Below are 22,745 nucleotides of genomic sequence, written 5' to 3'. Positions count from 1 at the left end.
TAGCTGGGACTACAGGTGCATGCCACCACCTCTGGCTAATTTTTAATTTTTTTTGTAGAAACACGGTCTCACTTTGTTTCCCAGGTTGGTCTGAAACTCCTGGGCTCAAGTGATCTGCCTGCCTCAGCCTCCCCAAAGTGCTGGTTTTATAGGGATGAGCCACCACATCTGGCAACACCCATATATTTTAAAATTTGGTATGAATTAGTCTTTTCTTTTTGATGTGGCATCATTGTATTGACTAATCCATTGATTTGAAATACCACCTTTATTATATTAAATTTCTGTGTAAATATGAAGATCTTTTCTGTGACTGCAATTAATTTATAATGCACAGGTTGTGTTACAAAAGCTTAACAGTATATTTGAATACTTGGTCATGTCTCCTATTCTTGTTTTTCAAAAATTTCTTTGGTATTCTCACAAGTTTATTCTTCCAAATTAGCTTCAGAATCAGCTTACCATTTTAAATGTGTCCCCCTTCTAAATCTATTAATAACATCTCATGACTTTCTCCTCTGTTCTTATTAACTTAATTTAAGCTACCATCCTCTGTTGACTAAGACTGTTTTCTAACATACAGCAACAGGAAGGTTCTTTGTAAAACATAAATCAGATTATGTCATTCCTTTGCTTACATTCCTTCAGTGCCTTCTTCCCCTGTCTTTTGGTTATCTGTTGCTGTATAATAAGATATTCCAAAGCCTTGTAGCCTAAAAACCGTTTTATTGTGCTAACAATTTTGGGGGGTCAGTAATTCATGACAGGTTCAGGTGGGCAGTTCTTCTGTTCCATATGGTGTTGCTGAGGCTGGAGAATCCCTTCCATTATGGCTTCTTCAGTCACATGTCTGGCTCCTCAGTGCTTCTCGGCCTCTCTCTGCACAAGGGCATCTCATTCTTCAGAATCTCTGCATGTGGCCTCGGCTTCTCACAGCATGCTGCTCTCAGAGTAGTCCCATTTTTTTTACCTGGCAGCAGGAAGAGGGAAATAAAAACTGTCAGACCAATTAAGGGCTATGGCCTGGAACTACACAGTGTGCCTTTAGCCGTATTTTGTTGGTCAGAATAGTCACTGGACCTGCTAGATGAAAAGAGGTGGTAAAAGAAATTTCTGTTTCTAATGAGGGAGTGGCAAATTTTTTTTTTTTTTTTTTTTTTTGGAGACGGAGTCTTACTCTGTTGTTCAGGCTGGAGTGCAGTGGCGCGATCTCAGCTCACTGCAAGCTCTGCCTCCTGGGTTCACGCCATTCTCCTGCCTCAGCCTCCCGAGTAGCTGGGACTACAGGCACCCGCCACCACGCCCGGCTAATTTTTTTTTTTTTGTATTTTTAGTAGAGACAGGGTTTCACCGTGTTAGCCAGGGTGGTCTTGATGTCCTGACCTTGTGATCCGCCTGCCTCGGCCTCCCAAAGTGCTGGGATTACAGGTGTGAGCCACCGCGGCGCCTGGCCAGGATTGGCAAAATCTTATTGCAGGAAGGCATGTGGGATGAGAGATACTTTTGACAGTTGGGAAATATAATCCGCGACATCATCAAATTCAAAATAAATTCAAAGTTCTTAAAATGGTCCATAAGGCTTTTCATGATCTGACTCCTGCTTCTCGAATCTTTTGACCGCATCCCCTATATTTTTCCTCTTTTGTTCCCTTTGGGTGAACCACATTGGCCTTCTTGCTAGGCTTTGAACATGCCTCACCCAACATCCCAACATCAGATCCATTTTACTTGCAACTACTGCCTTGAATGATCTTCTTTAGATCTTTGTGTGTGTCTTCCCATTCTTATCTATTTATTTATTTACTTAGAGACGGCGTCTCACCCTGTTGCCCAGGCTGGAGTGCAGTGGCAAGATCTCGGCTCACTGCAACCTCTGCCTCCCGGATTCAAGCAATTCTCCCACCTCAGCCTCCTGAGTAGCTGGGACTACAGGCATGTACAACCATGCCTGACTAATTTTGTGTTTTTTGGTTTCACGAGGTTTCCCCATGTTGGCCAGGATTAGAGGTGTGAACTATACTGGTCTTCCCATTCTTTTAATTCATTTAGGTCTCTGCTCAAATGTCACATCTTCAGAGACCTTCGCCTGACCATCTTGTCTGATAAATTCTTGATTACTTGGAACTCCTTAATCTTGATTTTTTTTTTCTTTTTCATAGAATTCGGTGCTGTTAGTAGGAGCCGGGGGGGCCTGAGTACCAGTTTTCTTCCTTCCCTGCCTGGCTTCTGAGCAAGCTGAGAAATGAGTAAAGGTGGAGGCCAAAATATGTTTTTAAAATTCCCCTGACTAAAGGGAGATGAAGCAAAGGGAGCAAAGGAAGTATCGTGAAGATTCTCAGATGTCCGACATGGGAAACTGGGTAGATTGTGATACTACTTACTACGATAGGAAACATGAGAGGAAGATTATGGATTAAGCTTTGGAAATGTTGAGTTTGAAGTGCCTACAGGTTATCCACGTGGAGAAACCAAATGGACATTTGGATAACATATCTGAAGCTCAGGAGGGAAGTTTACATTACAGATGCAGGTTTGGTGGTAGTTTTAGTTTCTACTGCTGTGTAACAAACTACCACAAACAGTAGCCTAAAACACATAATTACTATCTTACAGTTTCTGTGGGTCGGGAGTCAGAGCATTGCTTAGCTGGATTCTCTGCCCGGGTTCTCATCAGGCTGAAATCAAGGTTTTAGTTGGGGCCTCAATCTTACCTGAGGCTTGGGGTTCTCTTCGAGGCTCACTAGTTGTTGGCAGAAGGTTCAGGAATCTGGAGAGACAAGATTTTTGGGAGCACCAACCCAGATGTTGCCATTCCATGTGTCAGAGTCTTGTTCTTTCCCAGCCAGGTCCCTGATCTGGGTGTGGCAGACCTGCTGCCTTTGGGGGTTCAACCTTTGAAGCCCAACACATATAGATTTAGATATCTAATCTGTTAGTCCGTCCATCCATTCAATCTATATAGCTCTGAGATACATAAGTATGAATGAATGAGTGATAATTAAGTGCTGGTTCTGGTCCTTAGGTTTCTCTGCCCTCCTGCTGCAGGAGAGGAGAGTCTGTGTTTTCAGAGAGGTTCTCTAGCTTTCAAACTTAGTTTTCAATTGGAAGTTAATCAGCTTTTTTTGTTGTTGTTGTTTTCTTTTTTTCTTTGAAATCAACATATGGGAGTGAGGAGCACTAGGCAAATACAGTGCAGGCCCAGCACCAGCTTTGGCCAACCTCCATGGGGAGCCTGGAGTGAGAATGGGAGCCTGGGGCAAGAATGGCTCTTCTGAGTTGCCCAGAATTGCAGCTGAGGTGTCCAGGCCTTTATATTGCCATATCAGTTAGTCACTGGATGTGGGTTACCTTGGGAAGGGTATGACCTTGAACAGGGTTGTTCCCTGTAGGTGAGGCAATTCCTGAAGGGGCTGATTGACAGCACTTTCAGCACTTAAGGCAAGTCCGTTTTTGAAGGAGGAACTGGGTAGCACCTCAGTGTCTACCACGATTTCTCTGTATCCACCAGACGGCCAATTTGTTGTTGGTTTTTATTATCATCATGCATTCATGGATTTAAGCATATATTTAGCAAACTTTGTTAAATTGTGTGCATAGAAAAGTGCACAAATTGTAAATATACAGCTCAGTTAAATGTTCACCAAGTAAACACACGAGTATAACCAGTATCCAGATCAAGAAATAAAACAATACTGTGAATCTAGAAGTCCTCCTTGTGTTTCCTTTCAGTCACTGACTTCCAGGGATCTATCCTGACTTCTAAAATCATGAGATAAATTTAGCCTGGTTTAGAAATGTATGTAACATTATACAGAATGTCTTGTTCTGACTTCTGTCGGTATTGCATTTGCAAAATTAAGCTAACAGTTGTAAGTCATTTTCTTGCTGTATATTTTTTCATGGTATGACTATACCAGTTTTTAAAAACCACTTCTTAATCCAGTCTATCATTGTTGGACATTTGGCTTGGTTGTGCCCATGTACCTTAAAACTTAAGCCTCTTCTGCTATTGACATTTGGGTTGTTCCAGGTGTTGGAAATTATAAAACATGCTGCTATAAAACATTGTTGTACATGTCTTTTGGTGAATATTTATACATTTCTGTTGAGTGTGTGTGTGTGTTCAGTTTTAGCAGATAATGCCAGTTTCCAAGGTAACTACTGAGTTACACCCCCTACTAATAGCCCATAAGGTTTCCAGTTGCTGTAATTTGCTCCTGTTTGTGGAAGACACAGCCTTCCAGGGCTTATCACTGAGAACTGTATTTACTAAGGTCTGCATTAGCAGGTTCTGAACTCTTATCTTCTTGAAGCTGCAAGGCTTTCAAATTCTGCTTTGCTTTTCAGAAGTTTTTGGTTTAGCCTTTTTACTCTGTTCCACTCACTGAGGCATTTGCGATTCCCTCAGGTCTTCAGTTTCGCCAATCTAGCTCTCAGTGAACACCAGAATCTCTGATGGTTTCTTCTTCCAGTAGAGGTACATTGCCTGGGGAAAAAAGCCTTATTTCTCAAAATCTCTTTTTGTGACCAGAATCTGCAAATGCCCCAGGGGAAAAGCAGCTGCAGACGATCCCCTTACCTCACTATAGCTCACTATTTTTGAAATCTTAGTCTTACTAATCCCTGTTCTTTCATTAGCTCTCTGAATTCTACAAACAGATGAGTTTTCTATTTCATCTTTTGTTAGAAATTAAGTTTGTGGTAGTAGCTATTGTTTTGCAGTAAACTATTCTGTCCTACACGGGAACAGTAGAATGGATTTAAATATATTTAATACGTTTCACTAAATTGCTGTCCTTAACCATGTTCAAGTTATTACACTTTTGGCCAGTGGGAGTCTCTTTAAAATTCATTCCCAACCATTTTGGACACGACCCTTGTTAGTCAGTGTTGCTGTCTGGTATGACAGCATGTTCCAGGGTCATTATGTCTTTTTTTTTTTTTGCTTCAGACATAGAAACAGTCATTTCCTAAAGGAGTCTGGATTGTTTTCACTGGGAAATGGTGGTTGAAGATTACAAATGGGTGGGGATTACTATGGGATTGGTCATTAGTCATTACTATGGGATTGGTCATTGTTTCTAGGCATTTTCAGTGGACAGAAGTAGAAATATGCTTTTTAATACAAAATAAAACGTCTTCACTTCATATAGATACTTCTATTTCAAATTTAAGACTGCAGGTTCTTTACCATTACTTTGATCTCCCATGCTGAAAGTCTTGGGTGTTCAGAGACACTAGGAGTGATAGAATTAAAATACCACAGAAGTATTTGTTTCTTTGATTCTACAATACATACATGATCAAGATTTATTTTCTTTTTGTCACTAGAGTATATTCTACTAGGAATATACAGTCAGTATAACTTGAAATCACTTAGAATATTTCCTCTCTTTATGATTATACCATTAAAGAATTAGATACAGATTTCAGTTCATTTGTTTTTATTTTATTTCTAGACTTCTTAAAATTTTAATTTTGTTTATGTAAGTTACGTAGTTCTAAAATGAAATCTACAAAAACAATATGTATTTCATACAGAATATGGATTCTGTCCTTGTCACTTCTGCTTCATTTGTTTTCATTTCCTAAAGGCAACTACTAATTTTTTTTAACATTTCATTCTACTGTTTTCTTAATATGAGAAACATATATTTCTATTTCTTCCCTCTTCTTAGATGAATAGAGTATACTGTGTATATTTTATCCATCTTGTTTTTTTTTAACTTAAGATATATTCTGGAGATTATTCCATTGTTTAATAAATTTGGAATCTTTTTTGTTTTGTGTTACATTTAATTTTAGGCATGTCTTTTCAGTGTCATTTTGTTGTCCATGTTATTTGCTCTTTCAGAATATATAAATATATGTATACACACACACACACACACACATATATTTTTTGAGACATTCTTGCTCTGTTGCCCAGGCTGGAGTGCAGTGAGACTTAGCTCACTGCAACCTCTGCCCCTTGGGTTGAAGCAGTTCCCATGACTCAGCCTCCCAAGTAGCTGGAACTATAGACTTGCGCCATCACGGTTGGCTAATTTTTGTATTTTAGTAAAGATGGAGTTTCACCATGTTAGCCAGGTTGGTTTCAGTTGCCTGGGTTGGCCTCAGCATATATTTTTGTATTTAGAAAGATTTATCTTTCAGACTGGCATTCAGACTATGTAATGATAAGGAATTTATTGTAGAAAGTAGACTGTATACAATTTTGAGGGGACTAAATGAGTTGTGTATCTGGAACAGGGAATTGGGGGATCAGAGAAGTCCACTGACCAGATCATTCAAATCAATGACAATGGGTAGACAAGTTGGAGCTGTTTGGGAAATCTGAGAAGTCAAGTATATCCAGCCCCCGAAGTGAGATTCTGAAGGAGGAGCTTGAGGGCACTGTGGGAAGCTCTTGCCATGTAAGGTTTGTCTTAGAATCCTCTGTAGGTTTGCACCCAAGCATCTGGTGGTGGGATTGGGCTACTATTGGTCAGCAAAGTGACCACTGGTCCAAATAAAGAGCTGGACATAGAGTGAAAGAGAATAAAAGCTGGAACTTTCTGGGCACCTCTGTATCTGTCTTTCATTGCATTTTACTGTGAAAACCTTCAGAATAATAGCTGCTTCTTCACTTCCACATTTCAAACAAATTGTATACAGGTTGAGTATCCATTATCTGAAATGCTTGGGACCAGAGGTGTTTTGGATTTCAAATATTTTGGGGTTCTAGAATATTTGCATTTTACTTACCATGATCATCCCTAATCTGAAATGTTGAAATGCTCCTATGAGCATTTCCTTTGAGAGTCATGTTGTTGATCAACAAGTTTGGATTTTGGAGTGTTGTAGATTTCACATTTTTGGATTAGGGACAGACAGCCTATACAAATTAGCCATTTAGACCAACTCTAACCCAGAACCATACAGTGAATGGGATTCTGGGTAAGTAGTTCCCAGCTTATCAGTTAACATACACCACCAGTACAGTTTGTGTTTTAGTTCTGTTGGTTACCGTTATATTAGTACCTTTATATGGTGTTCTAATTTCCTTCTCTTTTGGGGTGGAGGGTATTATGTGTTGGTTTTTTGCTCTGAGCAATATTGAAATGAGCTAGTAACCTTTCATCCCGTTTTTCCCTAGCATTTTACTCTCAGTTAATAACAAGACAATCAAGAAACATGTTCTACTATTTATATGCTCTCACCATCCTCTCAATTTTGATAATTGTATTGTATCTATATTATCAAGTACATAAAGCAGTCACATAATTACTTTCTTCCTTATTACCACCATTCTCAATTCTTTTAGAAAGTACAGTGATGCTCCACATAATGACATTTTGGTCAATGATGGACTGCATATGTAATGGGAGTCCCTTAATTATAATACGATATCTTGCCTTTTCTGTGTTTAGATAAACACCATGTGTTACAGTTGGCATGAGTATTCAGTACAGTAACATGCTGTACAGTTTTGTACCCTGTATACCATATAGCCTAGAAGTGTGGCAGGCTGTACTGTCTAGGTTTGTATAAGTACACTCTGATGTTCACATGACAGTGAAATCATGTAAGGACACATTTCTCAGAACATACTCCACCATTAAGTGATGCATGACTTAATATAAATGATTCCTATTAATGTGGATGCCTCTCCAGTGATTTTGGTCATCTGAAGCATATTCTCTAGTATATCCTCCAGGAAAAGGTAAAGGGAACAAAATTTACTGGGTTCTTGCACAAGGTTTAGAGCAGTTTGTCATTGCTCTAAAATTGTCTCTCAGTATCTGTGGGACATCGGTTGTAGGACCCCCCCCATGGACAGTGAAATCTGCAGATGCTCAAGTCCCTGATATGAAATGGTGTGGTATTTATGCATATCCTCGTGTATACTTTAAATCATCCCTTGATTACTTATACCGAATGCAGTGTAAATGCTATGTAAACAGTTGTTACACACTATTATTAGGGAATAATGACAAAAAGTCTGCACATGTTCAGTACAGACACATTAAAAAAATTTTTTTTGGTTGGGCGTGGTAGCTTACGCCTGTAATCCCAGCACTTTGGGAAGCCAAGGTGGGCAGATCACGAGGTCAGGAGATTGAGACCATCCTGGCTAACACTGTGAAACCCCATCTTTACTAAAAATAGAAAAAATTAACCAGGCGTGGTGGCAGGTGCCTGTAGTCCCAGCTACTTGGGAGACTGAGGCAGGAGAATGGTGTGAACCCAGGAGGTGGAGCTTGCAGTGAGCAGAGATTGTGCCACCGCACTCCAGCCTGGTCGACAGAGTGAGACTCCATCTCAAAAAAATAATTTAATTAATTAAATTTTTTTTTGATTTGCAGTTTGTTGAATATATAGATGGAGAACTCATGGATACAGAGGGATGGTGGTATTTAAATTCGGTTTTGCTAGATATAAAATCCTTGGTTAATGTTTTCTTTAAATATTTTAAACTTATGTTACTTCATTGTTTTGTGACATAAAAGTTTGTCAAAATCTGATGAGAGTCTAATTTTTGTTTTTTGTATAAGTAATTTCCTCTTTCTGCTTGTAAGCTCAAAAGATTTTTTTTTCTTGTTCACAGAAGTTCAAAATATGTTCGGGTGTTGGTCATTCTGGGTCACTTTTTCCAGGTATGTGGTATGCACATTAAAGATAAAGTCTCAAGTCTTTTAAAGTTTCAGTTATAATTTCAGCAAAGTTTTCTCGAATTCTAGTTTCTAATATCCATTTTATTGCATTGGTTTGGTTTCTTTCTTTGGTGACTCCTGTTACATGTATGTTGGATCTTCTTTTTCTATCTTTTTTGTCACTGCATTACAAATCCTTATTATCTCATTAGTAATTTATTTTGTTGTATTACAGCTTTCCTCCTTATTCCTCCTTTTTTAAAAACATTCTTTTACTCTTAAAACATTATCTTCTGTATTAATTCACTCTTTCATATCTTCTGGTTAGTCTTCATTTCTGACAAGATTTCTCTTTAATTCTTTTCTTGAGTTCTGTCAACTTATTTCTGTTTGTAATTTTACTTGTGTTATTCAACATCTTTTGTCATCATCTTAATTTCCCTTGGCTCACTTTGAAATAATTTACAGTTTTCATCTGTTGGTGGATATGTGTTTTCAGATACTTTCATTTTCTGTTGTTTAGACCCTTATTCTTATGTTTTTCTGTTTCTTATTCCTTTTGCTTATAGTAACTTTACGTATTATTTGACCATAGTACTTTTCTGTTGGCTCATTTTTATGTGAAATTATTTTTTCTGCACTGGTAGGAGGGATTTGTAGGCCAGGGTAGCTTTGTAGCTTTATGGCTCTGGAGCTCATTCTTTTTTATTTTCATGAAATTTAAAAAAAGATCTCATTCTTTCAGAGCTTTCTTGTTCACATCTTTTATCTTTTTCATCTTCATTTGGACCTTTTTCCTTTTCTGCCTTTACCCGTGTTTTCAGTTTGGAGTTTATTCTCAGCAGTTTCTTCTCAGTGTGGGCTAGAACTGTGCTGTCCAGTGGGATCTAATAATTACATGTGTGACTACTTAAAGCTAAATTTAAATAAGCTTTACTTAATAATAACTTAAACTTTAAACTTTTGATTTCTCATCTGTATCAGCTATGTTACAAGTGCTTAATAGTTACATGTGATGACTAGTGTCTATTGTATTGGGCATTGACAATATAGAGCAATATTTTTACCACAGCAAATTCTATTAGACAGTGATGGTTTTGAGTGTGCTCTGTGGTCTTCAGACTTTATCATAGGCCTTTTTCATTCATCTGCAAATTGCAATGAGCATAACTACCCTCTGTTTTGGCTAATATTCCTAAATCAGGCTGCTGTGCTTTTCATTAAGGATGCAGTACATTGGGGATCGCCTCTTGTCAGATCCATTAGACATTCTCCTTCCTCCTGCTTTCTCTTGCATAGGTGCTTATACCACACCAGTATTTTTGTTTTTTGTTTTCCAGAGACAGAATTTCGCTCTGTTGCCAAGGCTGGAATGCAGTGGCACTAGATCACTGCAACTTTCTGGGCTCAAGGGATCGTCCTGCCTTAGCTTCTTGAGTACCTGGATTCCAGGCACACACTACGAAGGCTAGCTTTTTTTTCTTTTTTTTCTTTTTTTTTGGTAAAGATGAGGTCTCACTCTGTTGCCCAGGCTAGTCTTGAACTCCTGAACTGAAGCAGTCCTCCTGTCTCAACCTCTCAAATTGCTGGGGATTACAGGCATGAGCCATTTCGCCTGTCCCCAGTTTTTTAACTGTAAATGGTTTGTTTCTATTTGTTCTCTTCTCTGGGATTGGGATGAGGGGCCTTGTCGTTTTCATATAGATGTTCATCAGTTTGTTGTTTTACCAGAGAAATTCTAGTTTCTCTGATTTTTTTTTTTTTGAGATGGAGTCTTGCTCTGTCACCCAGGCTGGAGTGCAGTGGTGCAATCTCAGCTCACTGCAGCCTCCGCCTCCTGGGTTCAAGCCATTCTCATGCTTCAGCCTCCCTAGTAGCTGGGATTACATGCATTTGCCACCATGCTTGGCTAATTTTTTGTGTTTTGCATTTTTAGTACAGACAGGATTTCACCATGTTGGCCAGGCTGGTCTCAGACTTTTGACCTCGAGTGATCTGCCTGCCTCAGCCTCCCAAATTTCTGGGATTACAAACGTGAGCCACCGCACCCTCCCATTTCTCTGATTTTTATGGGATCTTTAGGGAGATTCAGAAGCTGCATTTTAGCTCCTGTCATCTTCTAAAAGTCCCATTTTTAGCCCTTTAGGTTTTTTTCCTCCATAATCTTTATAATTAACATTGTGAAGTTCTGTAAGTTTCTGTTCTGTCCCCTCCTTTATACTCAAAAAATGCCCTCCTATTTCATTTAGTATTTTTTTAATTAATTAATTTTTGGGGGGGACGGAGTCTCACTCTGTTGCCAGGCTGGAGTGCAGTGGCACGATCTCAGCTCACTGCAATCTCTGCTTCCCAGGTTCAAGTGATTGTGCTTCAGCCTCCCAAGTAGCTGGGATTACAGGCACGTGGCTCTATACCCAGGTAATTTTTATATTTTTAGTAGAGACTGGGTTTCATCATGTTGGCCAGGATGGTCTCGATCTCCTGACCTCATGATCTGCCCACCACGGTCTCCCAAAGTGCCTGGATTACAGGCATGAGCCACCATTGGCCTCGCTGACCGGACCCCTCTCCAGCAGCATGGGCCTCCTGTCTGCTGGGTAGCCCTTGATCCTGCCATTGGCCGTCTGTGCCGCCTGCCCACTGTGTAGGCATGTGACTTGGATCCTGGAGAAGGAGGTGGCTGCATGGCAGGGTGGGCAGGTAAAGAAGCAGCACAGGGTCACCTCCCTGGAGGCCCCTGGAACAGTGGGCTGGGTTCCTGGGCAGTTGTGTGTTTGCAAGGTTGAGCAGCTGCTGCATATCTCTCCCAATCTCTGAACAGCAGCTGGTGGCAGAACCATAGCTCTGCGGACCTATTTATCTCAATGCCGGACCAGATGCTCTGGGGGCAGGGCCTGCATCCTGCACTGTATGGCTCTGGGCAGGCACATCACTTCCTGTCACAGGTGTACATTTGGATAAAGATGGTTCTGTCTTTATCCAAATTGTGTTGGGATGGTTCTGTCTTTATCCAAGTTGTGTGGCATTGTGTTGGGATGGGACTGTGGGGTAGACGGGGAGCAGTTCCAGGTGAGCTCTGGAGTCAGCTAGGGTGAGAAGTCCATTCTAGCCTGGGGACTGTGAGAAATGATTCCTCAGGCCAGGCACAGCCCTTCTGAAAGTTAAGCCAGCAATGAGAGTAACTCCCTTAGGAGGTCACAGGGCATAGACCTGGAGGGAGCCTGTACCTGAGAGGCCCGAGTCTGTGGGACTCAGAGGATGAGCCCAGCCTTACTGAAGCCCCCTTCCCCACTGTCCCCCCACTCTCTGCCCCCCAGAAACACTTTATGGGCTTGGCACAGTGGCTCATGCCTGCAATCCCAGTGCTTTTGGAGGCCGAGGCAGGAGGGTCACAAGGTCAGGAGTTTGAGACCAGCCTGGCCAACATGGTGAAACTCCGTTTCTACTAAAAATACAAAAATTAGCTGGGGGTGGCGGCAGATGCCTGTAATCTCAGCTTCTCAGGAGGCTGAGGCGGGAGAATTGCTTGAACCAGGGAGGCGGAGGTTGCGGTGAGCCAAGACCATGCCACTGCACTCCAGCCTGGGCAACAGAGCAAGACTCTGAGACTCCATCTTACAAACAAACAAACAAACCATTTTATGAAATCTCTGTTTGTGGCTCTGATGGTACTTATGTTTAGGGAAGTCTTTCTGGCCACTTGAAGGGCCATCGTTCACTCCATGGAGTGAAGAAGAAAGGGACCTTGGAGGCTTTCCCAGAGCCTCCAGGGACTCTGAGGCTTAGTTATGTCCTAATATGTCTCTTTCTCTAGTTCCTTCTACAAAACAGTTGCCTCAACAACAGTGCTGGGAGGGAGCCAAGTGCTCAGTGGAAGTTGGGAGCAGGAAGCTTTGTAAGCAGGCAGATTTGGGTTCAGTTTGAGGGAAACCTTTCTAATAATTGAAACTGGCCCCACAGCAGACACTGTGTAGGGAAACTGTGTGTGGTGGGCAGGGTGTCTCAGCCTCTGCAACGCTGACGTCTGGGCTGGAGAATTCTTTGTGTAGGGGCTTTCTGTGTACTGTAGATGTTGAGTCATTGTCTCCACCCACCAGATGACAGGAGCACCTTGCTTCCCACCCCTACCCACATTTGTGACTACCCAGAGTATCTCCAGAAATCGCCAGCTGTCTCCTGGGGGACACAGTTATACCCAGTTGAGTGCAAGAAATGACTAACCACCTGCTGAATGCATTGTGCCTTTATCACTTGGAAATTGAACTCAGTGACCCACCTGTCTTTTCTTGTATTTATTTATTTTGATAAAGCATTACCTGCATTTATTCATTTAAATTTTTGGATTGAATTTATTTTGCAAACAGAACATTAGCACATGGTAAGAAAAATTTTGAAAAGAGTATTTGAAAGAAATGCAGTGGAATGCGTGCCTCTCCCCGTCTCCCTGTTCTTCTCTCTGGAACCGACTCCCAGCTGCAGAGATGTCTGGTTTCCACAGCCACCCCCTTTTCCTCTCCTCACCCAAACAGCAGTGCGCTGTGAATGAGGTTCTGCAGTGACCCTGGGTCCTCACTCTTGGCTGCTGGGGCTCCAGGAAACATGTTCCTCCTGCAGTTCCCACTTCCTCTGGTTGGCATGTAGCTCATTTCTCCTCTGAGGACACTGCAGTGTTGCTCCATGGCTATCCTGCTCTGTAAGTTTTTGTGGACACATGCATGTATATCAGCTGGATATATTCCAATAAGTAAAGTTGCTGGGCTGAAGGATACAGCTTTTCAGATTTTAAAATCGTCAGATAGGTTGTACTGATTTCTTTACACACTGGGCGACACATATTTTGAGCTTTTGATCTTTGTCAATTCAACCTGAAAGGTGAGAAAGAGTACCTCACTATAGTTTAATGTGCAGTTATCTAATTACTGAGTTCACTCACTTTTAAATCCTTTCCTCTCTAGAGTTGTAGAGCTGTGTCAGTAGCCCTGGTGCTTTCTAATGAAGGCAGAAAGAGCAGGTTTTCCCTGAGGAGTCAGATATGAGAAGGGCCCCGTGCTCTGACAGGCTGGGAACAGGCCCTTGCACTGTCTCCCGCACCTGCCCCAGAGCTGCTGGAGCCCCACAGACCTCCAGGGCAGGTGCTTCCTGGAAGCTCAGTCTGCAGAGGTGGAAAGCTCATCTGTTTCTTAATTCTCCTCTTTGTTTGACTCCCATTGTGAGATCAAGCCTTGTTTGCTTTGTTTTCCCCCATAAACTTTTAATTTTAGAATTATTTTAGATTTACAGAAAAGTTGCAAACGTGGTACCAAGCATCTCCACGTACCCTGGCTAGTGTTCCTGAATGTGCATATCTGACGTCTCCATGGCAGGAGCCAGTGTCCATTACCACCAAGGAGGCTGCAGGCTTGCTTGTGACGTGGTCCTCCCTGCAGCATCCTTCCCCTGCCGGGGCCACCCCGCAGGCCATGGGCTGGTCTTTATGTCTCCTCGGCCCCTCTGATGGCGGTGGTGTCTTCTGACTCCCGTTTTCCCTATGACCCTGGCACATTTAAGCAGCACTGCTGAGATTTGAATATTCCTTTTTGATTTGTGTTCCTTTGAGGGGCCACTTCTCCCCAGATGCCCTCACACACCTCTGGGTGGCTCCCCAACCTGAGTGTGGACATCCCGACAGCTCTGGGGCCATACTCAGCCCAGCTAGGTGGCAGACTGCCATGATCCTCCAAGGGATCGGCATCACTCAGCAGACGTGTGGTGGGTGAGGCCCTGTCATGGGGGCCAGCAGCCATGGCTCCTGTGACCCACGCTCACTCACAGTCTGCTGGGACTCAGGGTCCCGAGCACCCCTCTCCCCACTGACATCTGTCTGGCCCCGACCATGTCTGTGTTAACCATTTATGGCCACAGATGCTTTCTCCTGATCATAGGTTCTTCTAGATCCCAAATGTATATTATTTTATTACATTTTAAACTACTCTTTGGAAAGGAAGGAGAAGTAGAATTGGTCTTTTGAACTCATCTCTGTTAAAAGTCAACTCTAGTAGAAGTTTGGGATTGGGCTAGGCACCCGATCAGGAGCAGGCTGTACCGTGGCCGTGCTCCACAGGCGCCTGCCTCTGTGCAGCATGTAAGTAGGGTGTGCGGGCTGGGGGCATCTCAGGAAGCAAGCCCCCCTTTTTCACAAGTGGGAAACTGAAGCTGCATAGTGAGTTAGGGGCAGGGTGGATACCAGAGTCCCTCCTTCCTCCCTTGGGCTATTCTTTCCCTTGCACTGAATTTTTTTCTCTGAATGAAATCACTGTAACAGAATTCAGCTTTGATCCTAGGAAGACCCCAGATCCTGGGCAGGGGCCATGTGGGTGGGGTGTCCTGGCCTACACGTCTTGAGTGCAGGGATTCCCTCTGCCTCTGGCCTTGATGAGTGATGAGCCATAATGTCACAGCCTCCCTGGTGAGGGAGTCAGAGGAAGAAGCCCAAGAGAGCATCCGTCAAGAGCGCAGTGCCCCACAGGGACCTCAGCCCCGATGCTTGGCCATTGCTTAGGGATGTAGCCGTGTGGCCTGCTCCTAGTCTGACTCCTCACCTGCAGAGGTCTTGAGGCTCAGGGCTGTGAATACATATCTGCCCAAGGGCGTTGCTGGGAGAGCCAGCTCCTTCCCCAGCTGCTCAGCACCTGCTCTGCTTCCTGCCTGGTCTGGTGTTTGTGCATTTCACTCTTTACCCAGAGATCATTGTAATTCTGCCTTCACTAGGGACACCTTGGTCCCCATTCTTGGAGGTCCCCAGTCCTGCCATCTTGTGATGGGCGGCAGGGCCAGGGGCTCTCAGTGTGCACCTCCCAGGAGCCGTTTCTCACTGGGGCCGCACTTCTGTTCCTGGCCTGCTGGGATTGCAGGGTCTTTTTCTCAAAGTCTTGGGGGATCCCTGGGGAGACAGTTGCCTCTGCAGGGGCTGCTGTTCCCCACTGTGGGAGCAGCAGGGTGATCCCAGGCAGACACAACATTCAGGGCAGGCCCATTGTTTACTCATGTGGGGAGTGCAGCGTCATTGCCTCCATCACTGACCTGTTCAAAATTATCTGCATCCCTTGCCTAGTGATTTAAGCCGTAGGTTAGGTTCTTGGTGAAGTTCCCCTAGCAACACTTGGCAACCTGCAATTTTTACCAGTTGCTTGGTAAGAGAATGTTTCATGGTGGTTCTGGAATATTGCACCTGCTGGGTGGAACTTAGGAACAAGACCTAATTCTTGTGGTTGCTTGGTGAGTCTCTGTTGTCCAGTGTTCAGAGGCTCTTTCCTGAGCCAAAGCACACTGTCTTCTGTCCTTTCTTCTCTTGGTGCCAGTGACCCGAGGTGTAGCTGGGGTATCTGAGCTGATGTGTGCCACCTGCCATTCATCCTGTGAGCCAGGTCGTGCCGCATTTTATAGATGCGAACACTGATGTTCTGAGTGGCTCAGGAGTCACAGGCAGAGGGGGCCAAGCACCAGCCGGTGGCCTTGCACCTCGGCTCACGGTCCACCTGGCTGTTAGAAGAATTGCTAGAGAGGCCCTAGCTGGTACCATCCCAGCCTCATAGCCCCCGACTCCCTCTCCAGCTGTGGAGGACCACAGCTGTGTCCTATTCCAGGCCCCAGGCCCTGCAGCCATACAGTCAAAGGGTCTGGGGCAGGGCACATCTGGAGGTCCTTGGAGGGAGGGGCTCAAGCTGCTTTTGCCTATCCAGGTTTCCATATCCTAATCTTTGCTTTTCTTGTTCTTTATGCCAAATAAAAGGGGCGGGGGGTGGGGGGCTAAGAACAGATGCTAGAATGTTCCAGAAGGATGGGACAAGGCAGAAACCTGTTCCCTGGAGTTGTTGGGAGGGCCTCCTTCACTTCCACTTTCTATGGACCCAAGGCACCTGCCAGGTCATTACCCTCCAGGGTATGGTGGGGCTGAGGACAGGGGCCTCACCTCCCTTAGTCTAGAGTTCCTATTTCTGTTAATATGACCTCGGACTACATTTACTCTCTTGTCACATTTGTCTTGTGTCCCTGAGGCTTTTATCCAGAATAGAAGACTGTCATTCCCAGAGCTTCCCAAAGGAGATATTTGCTCTACATCTGCATACAGTTGGTTTCTTTAGAAACCACTGGAGTAAGCTGCAAAATCTGCTTTGGAGTTTTAAAGAGACCATGCCCTTTATCTGTAATGTCTGTTAAAAATCCACCATAACAAATTTAAAAGTATATCCAGTGAATATTTTGGATATTCATTTAATTGATCAAGAATTCTACACTGTTGAATGATGGAGTTGAGGGGATGACTAGGTAAATGGCAATGTCCTCACGTAATCGGAAATTATGCAGTCATCAGCAGTGGTGTTTACAGCAAGGCTTTAATGCTATGGGGGGATATGTTTATGATGATATTAAGTGAAACACTGCCCACATAATGCGATGGCTGGTGTCAGCCAATTAACATAGAAGACGGGGAGGGAATATGCCAACATGTTAAAGGTAAAGATTTTTTTCCTACCACTTTTGTACTTTTCTATACTTTCCAACTTGTTTTCCAAGAGCATAATACTTTTATAATCAGATATAAAGTAAACAAGGAAGTAAGACCATCAGGGTTTGGAGGTCATATTGCCGGGCCTCCTGTTTTACAGATTTTATGGACTGTGGGTTTTATGGACACTGGGGTTTGGGTAGCTGTCTCTGCTGCATAGCAGCTGGCCCCAGGCCTCCCGACACTGAAGGCTGTGGTGGGTGAGGCATCTCTGCCTTTCCAGCACACCCCCTCTTTTCATGTGACCCCCTCAGTCTCCATTAATGCACATGAGCTTGGTGTGCAGCCTACCTCTGTTGGCCAGAGCTGCCCGAAGGTCCCTGTGGGTGGACAGGCCATTGACCACGAGGCTGCAGGTAGAGTTTTCAGTTGAAAAGGACCCTGCCAGTCAGCCCCTCCCCTTGCTCTGGAAACATTCCAGGTTGCGGAGGCTCCTGTTCCCAGCGTCTTCAGACTGATGGGTTCCTGACTCTTGGATCAGGGATGGGCCCTCCCGTGGTACCAGGAGCAGCCACCAGTTCCCAGAGCAGCAGGGCTGTCTCTCGGCTGTCACCAGGTGTAGTTCGTCACTCCAAGCGTCCACTCCAAGTGGGGATCCCAGCTTGTGGACACCTGCAGAGGACCCCACAGGCTGTGTGAACTGAGCTTTCTCTGCTACTGCCCTCCTATTGTCAGCTAAGCTCCCAGCCACTGCTTCCCAGTGACAGCATGAGCAGGAGAGCGCATTGGGATTTGTGCCTAAAACGTGGATCGCCAGGTACGTAGGGATTTGATGGAAAGTGGGAACCCTGGGAAGAGCCCAGTGGACACCAGCCTTAGCCTACACAGGCTGAGGGCACAGACCTGCCTAAGTTCCAGTCTGAATATGCTATTAGGTTGGTACAAAAGTAATTGCAATTTTAGCTATTAGTTTTAATGGCAACTATTTTTGCACCAACCTAATATCATTCTGAAGGAATTACATGTCTTCATTTGAAGAAGGGAGATTCCTCCTGGACAGGCTTTAAAGGAATACTTAAAGTTACTTAGGTACTTACAGATGACAATGACCAGCGCAGATACTCAGGTACTCACAAATAGTAAAGGAATACTTACGGATACTTGGGTATCTATAGATGCTAAATAATTACTAACAGGTATTTGGGTACTTATCTGTAAAGGAGTACTTACAGATGTTTGGGTATTTCCAGATGCTAAATGATTACTTGCATGTACCCAAATACAGATGTGAAATGATTACTTTTATAACTATTCAGGTATTTACACATGCTAAATACTTACACATACTTGGGTACCTATGAATGCCACATTATTACTAACAGATACTTGGGTAATTGTAGACACTAAATGGTTACTTATATATACTTACATATTCAGGGATGCTATGTGATTACCTGTGGATGCTCAGATACTTACAGATACTCTTCACCTGGAGGTAGAGAGTAGGGAAACCTAACGCCAAAACATGAGGAGCTGCTTTCAATTTGAATCTCCTTTAGGAATGACAGTAAGGAATTTCTGAAAATATAATGTAAACCTGAAGAAATTGAGGATTTGGAGTCACAGAAGATATTTCCTAGTTTTCTTCATTGTGTGACCACTCATTGGCCCAAAGCTGTGTCTGGAACGCCTGCACACATGTCTGAGCATTGTACATGGCTCCTCTCTGCATGTGCAGACACACTTTACACAGATGGAGATTTGCATCTTCTGTGAACAAGGATGAATGTGGCTGTGCGTGTGCCCACTGGGTGTATGTGTGTATGCACAGCTGGTTTGCAGCTGAATATGTGCGTAACCAGAGATGCCTTCCTCTTGATGGAACTTTCATGAGGATGCTAGACCTGGATTTCCTGAGGTGGATTTCATGAAACAAAAAGTCAGCGTCCTGATGTTAATCCATTTTCTCTATTTCCCTGAGCAGGCTAATTTATAAGGGTTGTGTTAATGTTAGTTTTACTCCTGTCTCACAGGCACCAGTGGTACTGTTGTACTCTTTCAGGTTTGATAACTAGTCTTTGAATTCTGACGTCCGTGGCTGCCAGCAGGATGGGGCATTTCCTAGTTGCTGGCTTACCCATGGTCTGTCCTCATGGGCGAACTGCCCTCCTGGCTCCACTGCTCCTGGCCTCTCTGGCTAAGCTGGCTCCTCCTCTCCTATGTGCTGGGTCTAGGGGCACATGAGGCAGGCCACATGGAGTGGGGGCTGTCCTGGGAAGCTGACCTCAGTCCAGCATGATACCTTTGCACAGCTGTGGATTGGGAGGAGTTTTCCTTGTTTCTATCAGGACTCTGTGCCCACCAGCGGAGGGCAAGCTGCATGTCACCTGGCTGACAGCTGGAGGAGTGGAGCTGACCGAAGCTTCATCGGGGCCCCTCCATTTTTCATTTAGCCCAAATTCAGTGCCAGGGATCGAGTCTCCATGGATGCTTGAAGGAATGAAGGAGTGCTTGAATGAATGAAGAAATGCACGTGGACCAGCCAGCTGGTGTGCACTGTGATGTCTCACCCCTAACAACCAGCCCTTCTTGAATATGGCCGTCTTCTTGGTTGGCCAGTTTTATCCTAGTGGGGGAGCCAGCCCCCAGAGCCTTCAGAGGGCTGGCAGTCAGGGGAGGGGAGGGCTCAGGCGCTACTCCTTTTTGTAGCAGGAAGAGAGGCTGTGTGGTGCTGGAGGGCTGCTTCATTTCGGGCCTTCTGTGTGCCCAGGGAGCTTGCTTCCCAGGAAGATGCTGATGCATGCAGCTGAGCATGTGTCTCTGGGCAGAGTCAGGCAAATTACACCTTAGTGTCTCAGCGTTTCTGCCAAGTTTTTTTTTTTTTTTTCTTGAAATGGAGTCTCGCTTAGTCGCAAGGCTGGAGTGCAATGGCACAATCTCAGCTCACTGCAATCTCTGCCTCCCGGGTTAAAGCGATTCTCCTGCCTCAGTCTCCCAAGTAGCTGGGACTACAGGCATGCACCACCACGCCCAGCTAATTTTTGTATTTTTAGTAGAGATGGAGTTTCACCATGTTGACCAGGATAGTCTCGATCTCTTGACCTCGTGATCTGCCCGCCTGGGCCTCCCAAAGTCCTGGGATTAGAGGCATGAGCCACCGCGCCTGGCCTCTGCCAAGTTTTAAAAAACCTTAAAGAGAGTGCCTGGCCATGGGATCTGGTGAGGGAGTGTCATCCCCATAAGGTTGGAACCTACCCTTAGGCCTGCGTGGCACTGCAGTCACCTTGCTGCTGAGCGCCTTTTCATGTGCTCCTTACATTTGTGGGTTCTTCCGGCCTCCCTTTTGAGAACAGTGTTGGGAAGTATCTCATAGCCCATATTGGAGGATTTTTAAAGAACTTTCCTCTCTTCCTCTCGGATCTTCCTTAAATTTCCAAATCCCTCCTCCTCCCCCAGGAGAGCATCTTGGTCTGACACCTCTCCTCCTCTGGATACCTTGGGGGCACCCTGATGGGCAGGGGTCCTCAGGTCAACATGGGACATTGGGGCACCTCTACCAGCTCAGCTGGCCATCAGTGGGCTTTATGGGCCGGCCGAGTTCGTTTTGTTCTTGCTGAATGGTCCCCAGCTTGGGTGGTGGCTGGCAGGCCTGCCCCTGTAGCTCCTCAGGCTCCTTGGGGGGAAGCCTGCCATCTTCCTGGTGACACCCCAGGGGTGGGGCTTGAGAAGTCCAGATGCTTCTAAGGGGAGACAGGAAAACCCGATTCATGCCAGGCACACAGCACACTGTGGACTTGTTATTTTGACAAGTGAGCATCAGGCTTAGCATTTAATTGCGATTCACTCCGAGCCAGTGAAGGGGGCCATGCTTCGGGAACCCTGCCGCTGCGCTCATCACCAGGACCTTGGCTCCCATCCTACCAGAGGGTGGCAGTCCAGAGGGACATTGGGTGTTTGTCGGGCAGTCAGTCCACGGAGCCCCTGGGGGCTGGATGTAACCTTCCGTAAGTGGCAGTTGTGAGAAAACAAAGCTGCCAACCGCCATCAGAAGCGGGTTGTGCCCATGATAGTCCTGGCCTCTGAGCCTCACTTGTCCCGTCACCTGCTAAGAGCAGGCATGGTGCAGACATTGTGTCACCTCTCCACCCTCCCAAGAGGTGGTTCATGAGTGTCAGGGGCAGGGGTTTACTCTGGCAGGCCCCACTAAGGAGGGGCGTCCACAGGGTCCTGGGCTAGGATGAGGCCGTACTTTGACCATTTTTCCTCAGTCCCCATCCCAGGCTGCTGGCACAGGGCAGGCAGGGCAGAGCTCACATGGAGGCCCTTGTTTCTTTAAAATTTCATTTTAATCATCTCCAGCTCATACAGGAATGCATTTCCCTAAGAAGCTCATCACCTCATCCTGTAAGCCCCTCCATTCCTGTTGGCCTGTCCCTGCTGCCCGCACCGTTACGGACTTCCCACCAAGCCCCACCTTTTGACGTGGCCTGTGTGTCCGTGTGCGCCCTTGGAAGCAGTGTTGTTTTGTATTGTGCGTGCCTCTCAGACATGATGTCATTTATTGCACTGTTGCTCGGGAGTCTGTTTCTTGTGTCCAGCACAGGTCTCAGCAAGCTAGCCCCGTGTTCATCTCCATGGGTGTGGCTTTCGTGGTATCCCAGGGACCCTCTGCAGGGAGGTGGGGAAGTACCAGGTGGCACATCGCATGCACCTGCAGGGGCTTTCCGGGGTGGGTTCCGAGAAAGGCCTGCTGGACCTCAGGTTTCTGCCGTGTTTGTTTTTACCATCATTGTCTTCATCTTGAAGGGGCAGTGATAGGCAGGGATTAGGTGGCACTGGCCTGGCTGGAGAGTGGCTATGCCCACTGGGAGGGTGCCCTGCCACCACGCTATGGGCTGCCCTCCCCTCTCTCATTTCCCACAGGCCAGCTCCTGTTGCTCCAGCAAGCCCAAGAAGTGGGGCCTCATTGGGATCTAGGCAGGGGGTTCCTGACAAATCCCAAATGATGATGGCAGAGGAGGTGCGAGGAGAATGGGGTGCATAGAGGTTGGAAACAGTGATTTTAGGAAACGCACAAAAAAACATGCCACACTCACTCACTGAATGCCAGTGTTTCAAAAGCAGGAACAAATGCTGGTGAAGCAGCTCATGGGGAACTGGCCTCTCAGCGGAGATATTTGCTGGTTGCCTGTGAATTTCAACTTTCCTGGACTTCACTAAACCATAACATGCCACCACCAAGGCATGATGTGGTCCAGCGCCTCTTTTCACGTGTGAGCTGCTTGCAGCAAGGGGGATCCAGTGGGGCCAGGTGTATACAGGTCACCCAGCCACGCTCCCAGTTCCATTGATCTGAAACTCGTCTGACTGAGTGCCCTGTGGTTTTGTTTGCTGAGTCTGGCCACCCAGGTGCAGACCAACTCCTTGTATTTATCCAGGAAGATGTTGAGGCCAAGAAAGATAGGACATCCACAGGCCTCATGCTGCCCAGGAATAGCATGGCCCCCCAGATCCATGCAGCCTGCATGGCCAGGTGAGAGGAGGTGCCTGCTGTGCTTGTGGATGGGGTGTGGTGTGTGTGTGATGTGTTTGTGTCTGTGTGGTCTGTGTGTGTGTACTATGTG

At 45.3% G+C, this 22,745-nt stretch overlaps 1 protein-coding gene across 4 annotated transcripts in view; it reads left to right on the top strand.

Moving 5' to 3' along the window:
- LOC129011854 (lysine-specific demethylase PHF2-like) overlaps positions 1 to 22,745 on the top strand; it is a 77,647-nt gene that overhangs the window by 10,821 nt on the left and 44,081 nt on the right. The window contains exons 1-2 of one of the 4 annotated variants that reach the window (XM_054447172.2): positions 15,908 to 17,129; positions 17,603 to 17,938. The exons of 2 other annotated variants lie outside the window; for them this stretch is intronic. The gene's annotated coding sequence lies outside the window, so the exon portion shown is untranslated. Of the gene's footprint in view, positions 1 to 8,590; positions 8,640 to 15,907; positions 17,130 to 17,602; positions 17,939 to 22,745 lie in introns of those variants that run through there. One more of the 4 variants, XM_054447170.2, reaches the window with a different exon arrangement.

The sequence above is a fragment of the Pongo pygmaeus genome, chromosome 14 (genome assembly GCF_028885625.2).
Source record: "Pongo pygmaeus isolate AG05252 chromosome 14, NHGRI_mPonPyg2-v2.0_pri, whole genome shotgun sequence".
Lineage (NCBI taxonomy): Eukaryota > Metazoa > Chordata > Mammalia > Primates > Hominidae > Pongo > Pongo pygmaeus.
Note: the sequence above shows the minus strand (reverse complement) of the source record. Positions and strands in the feature narration are given on the sequence as shown.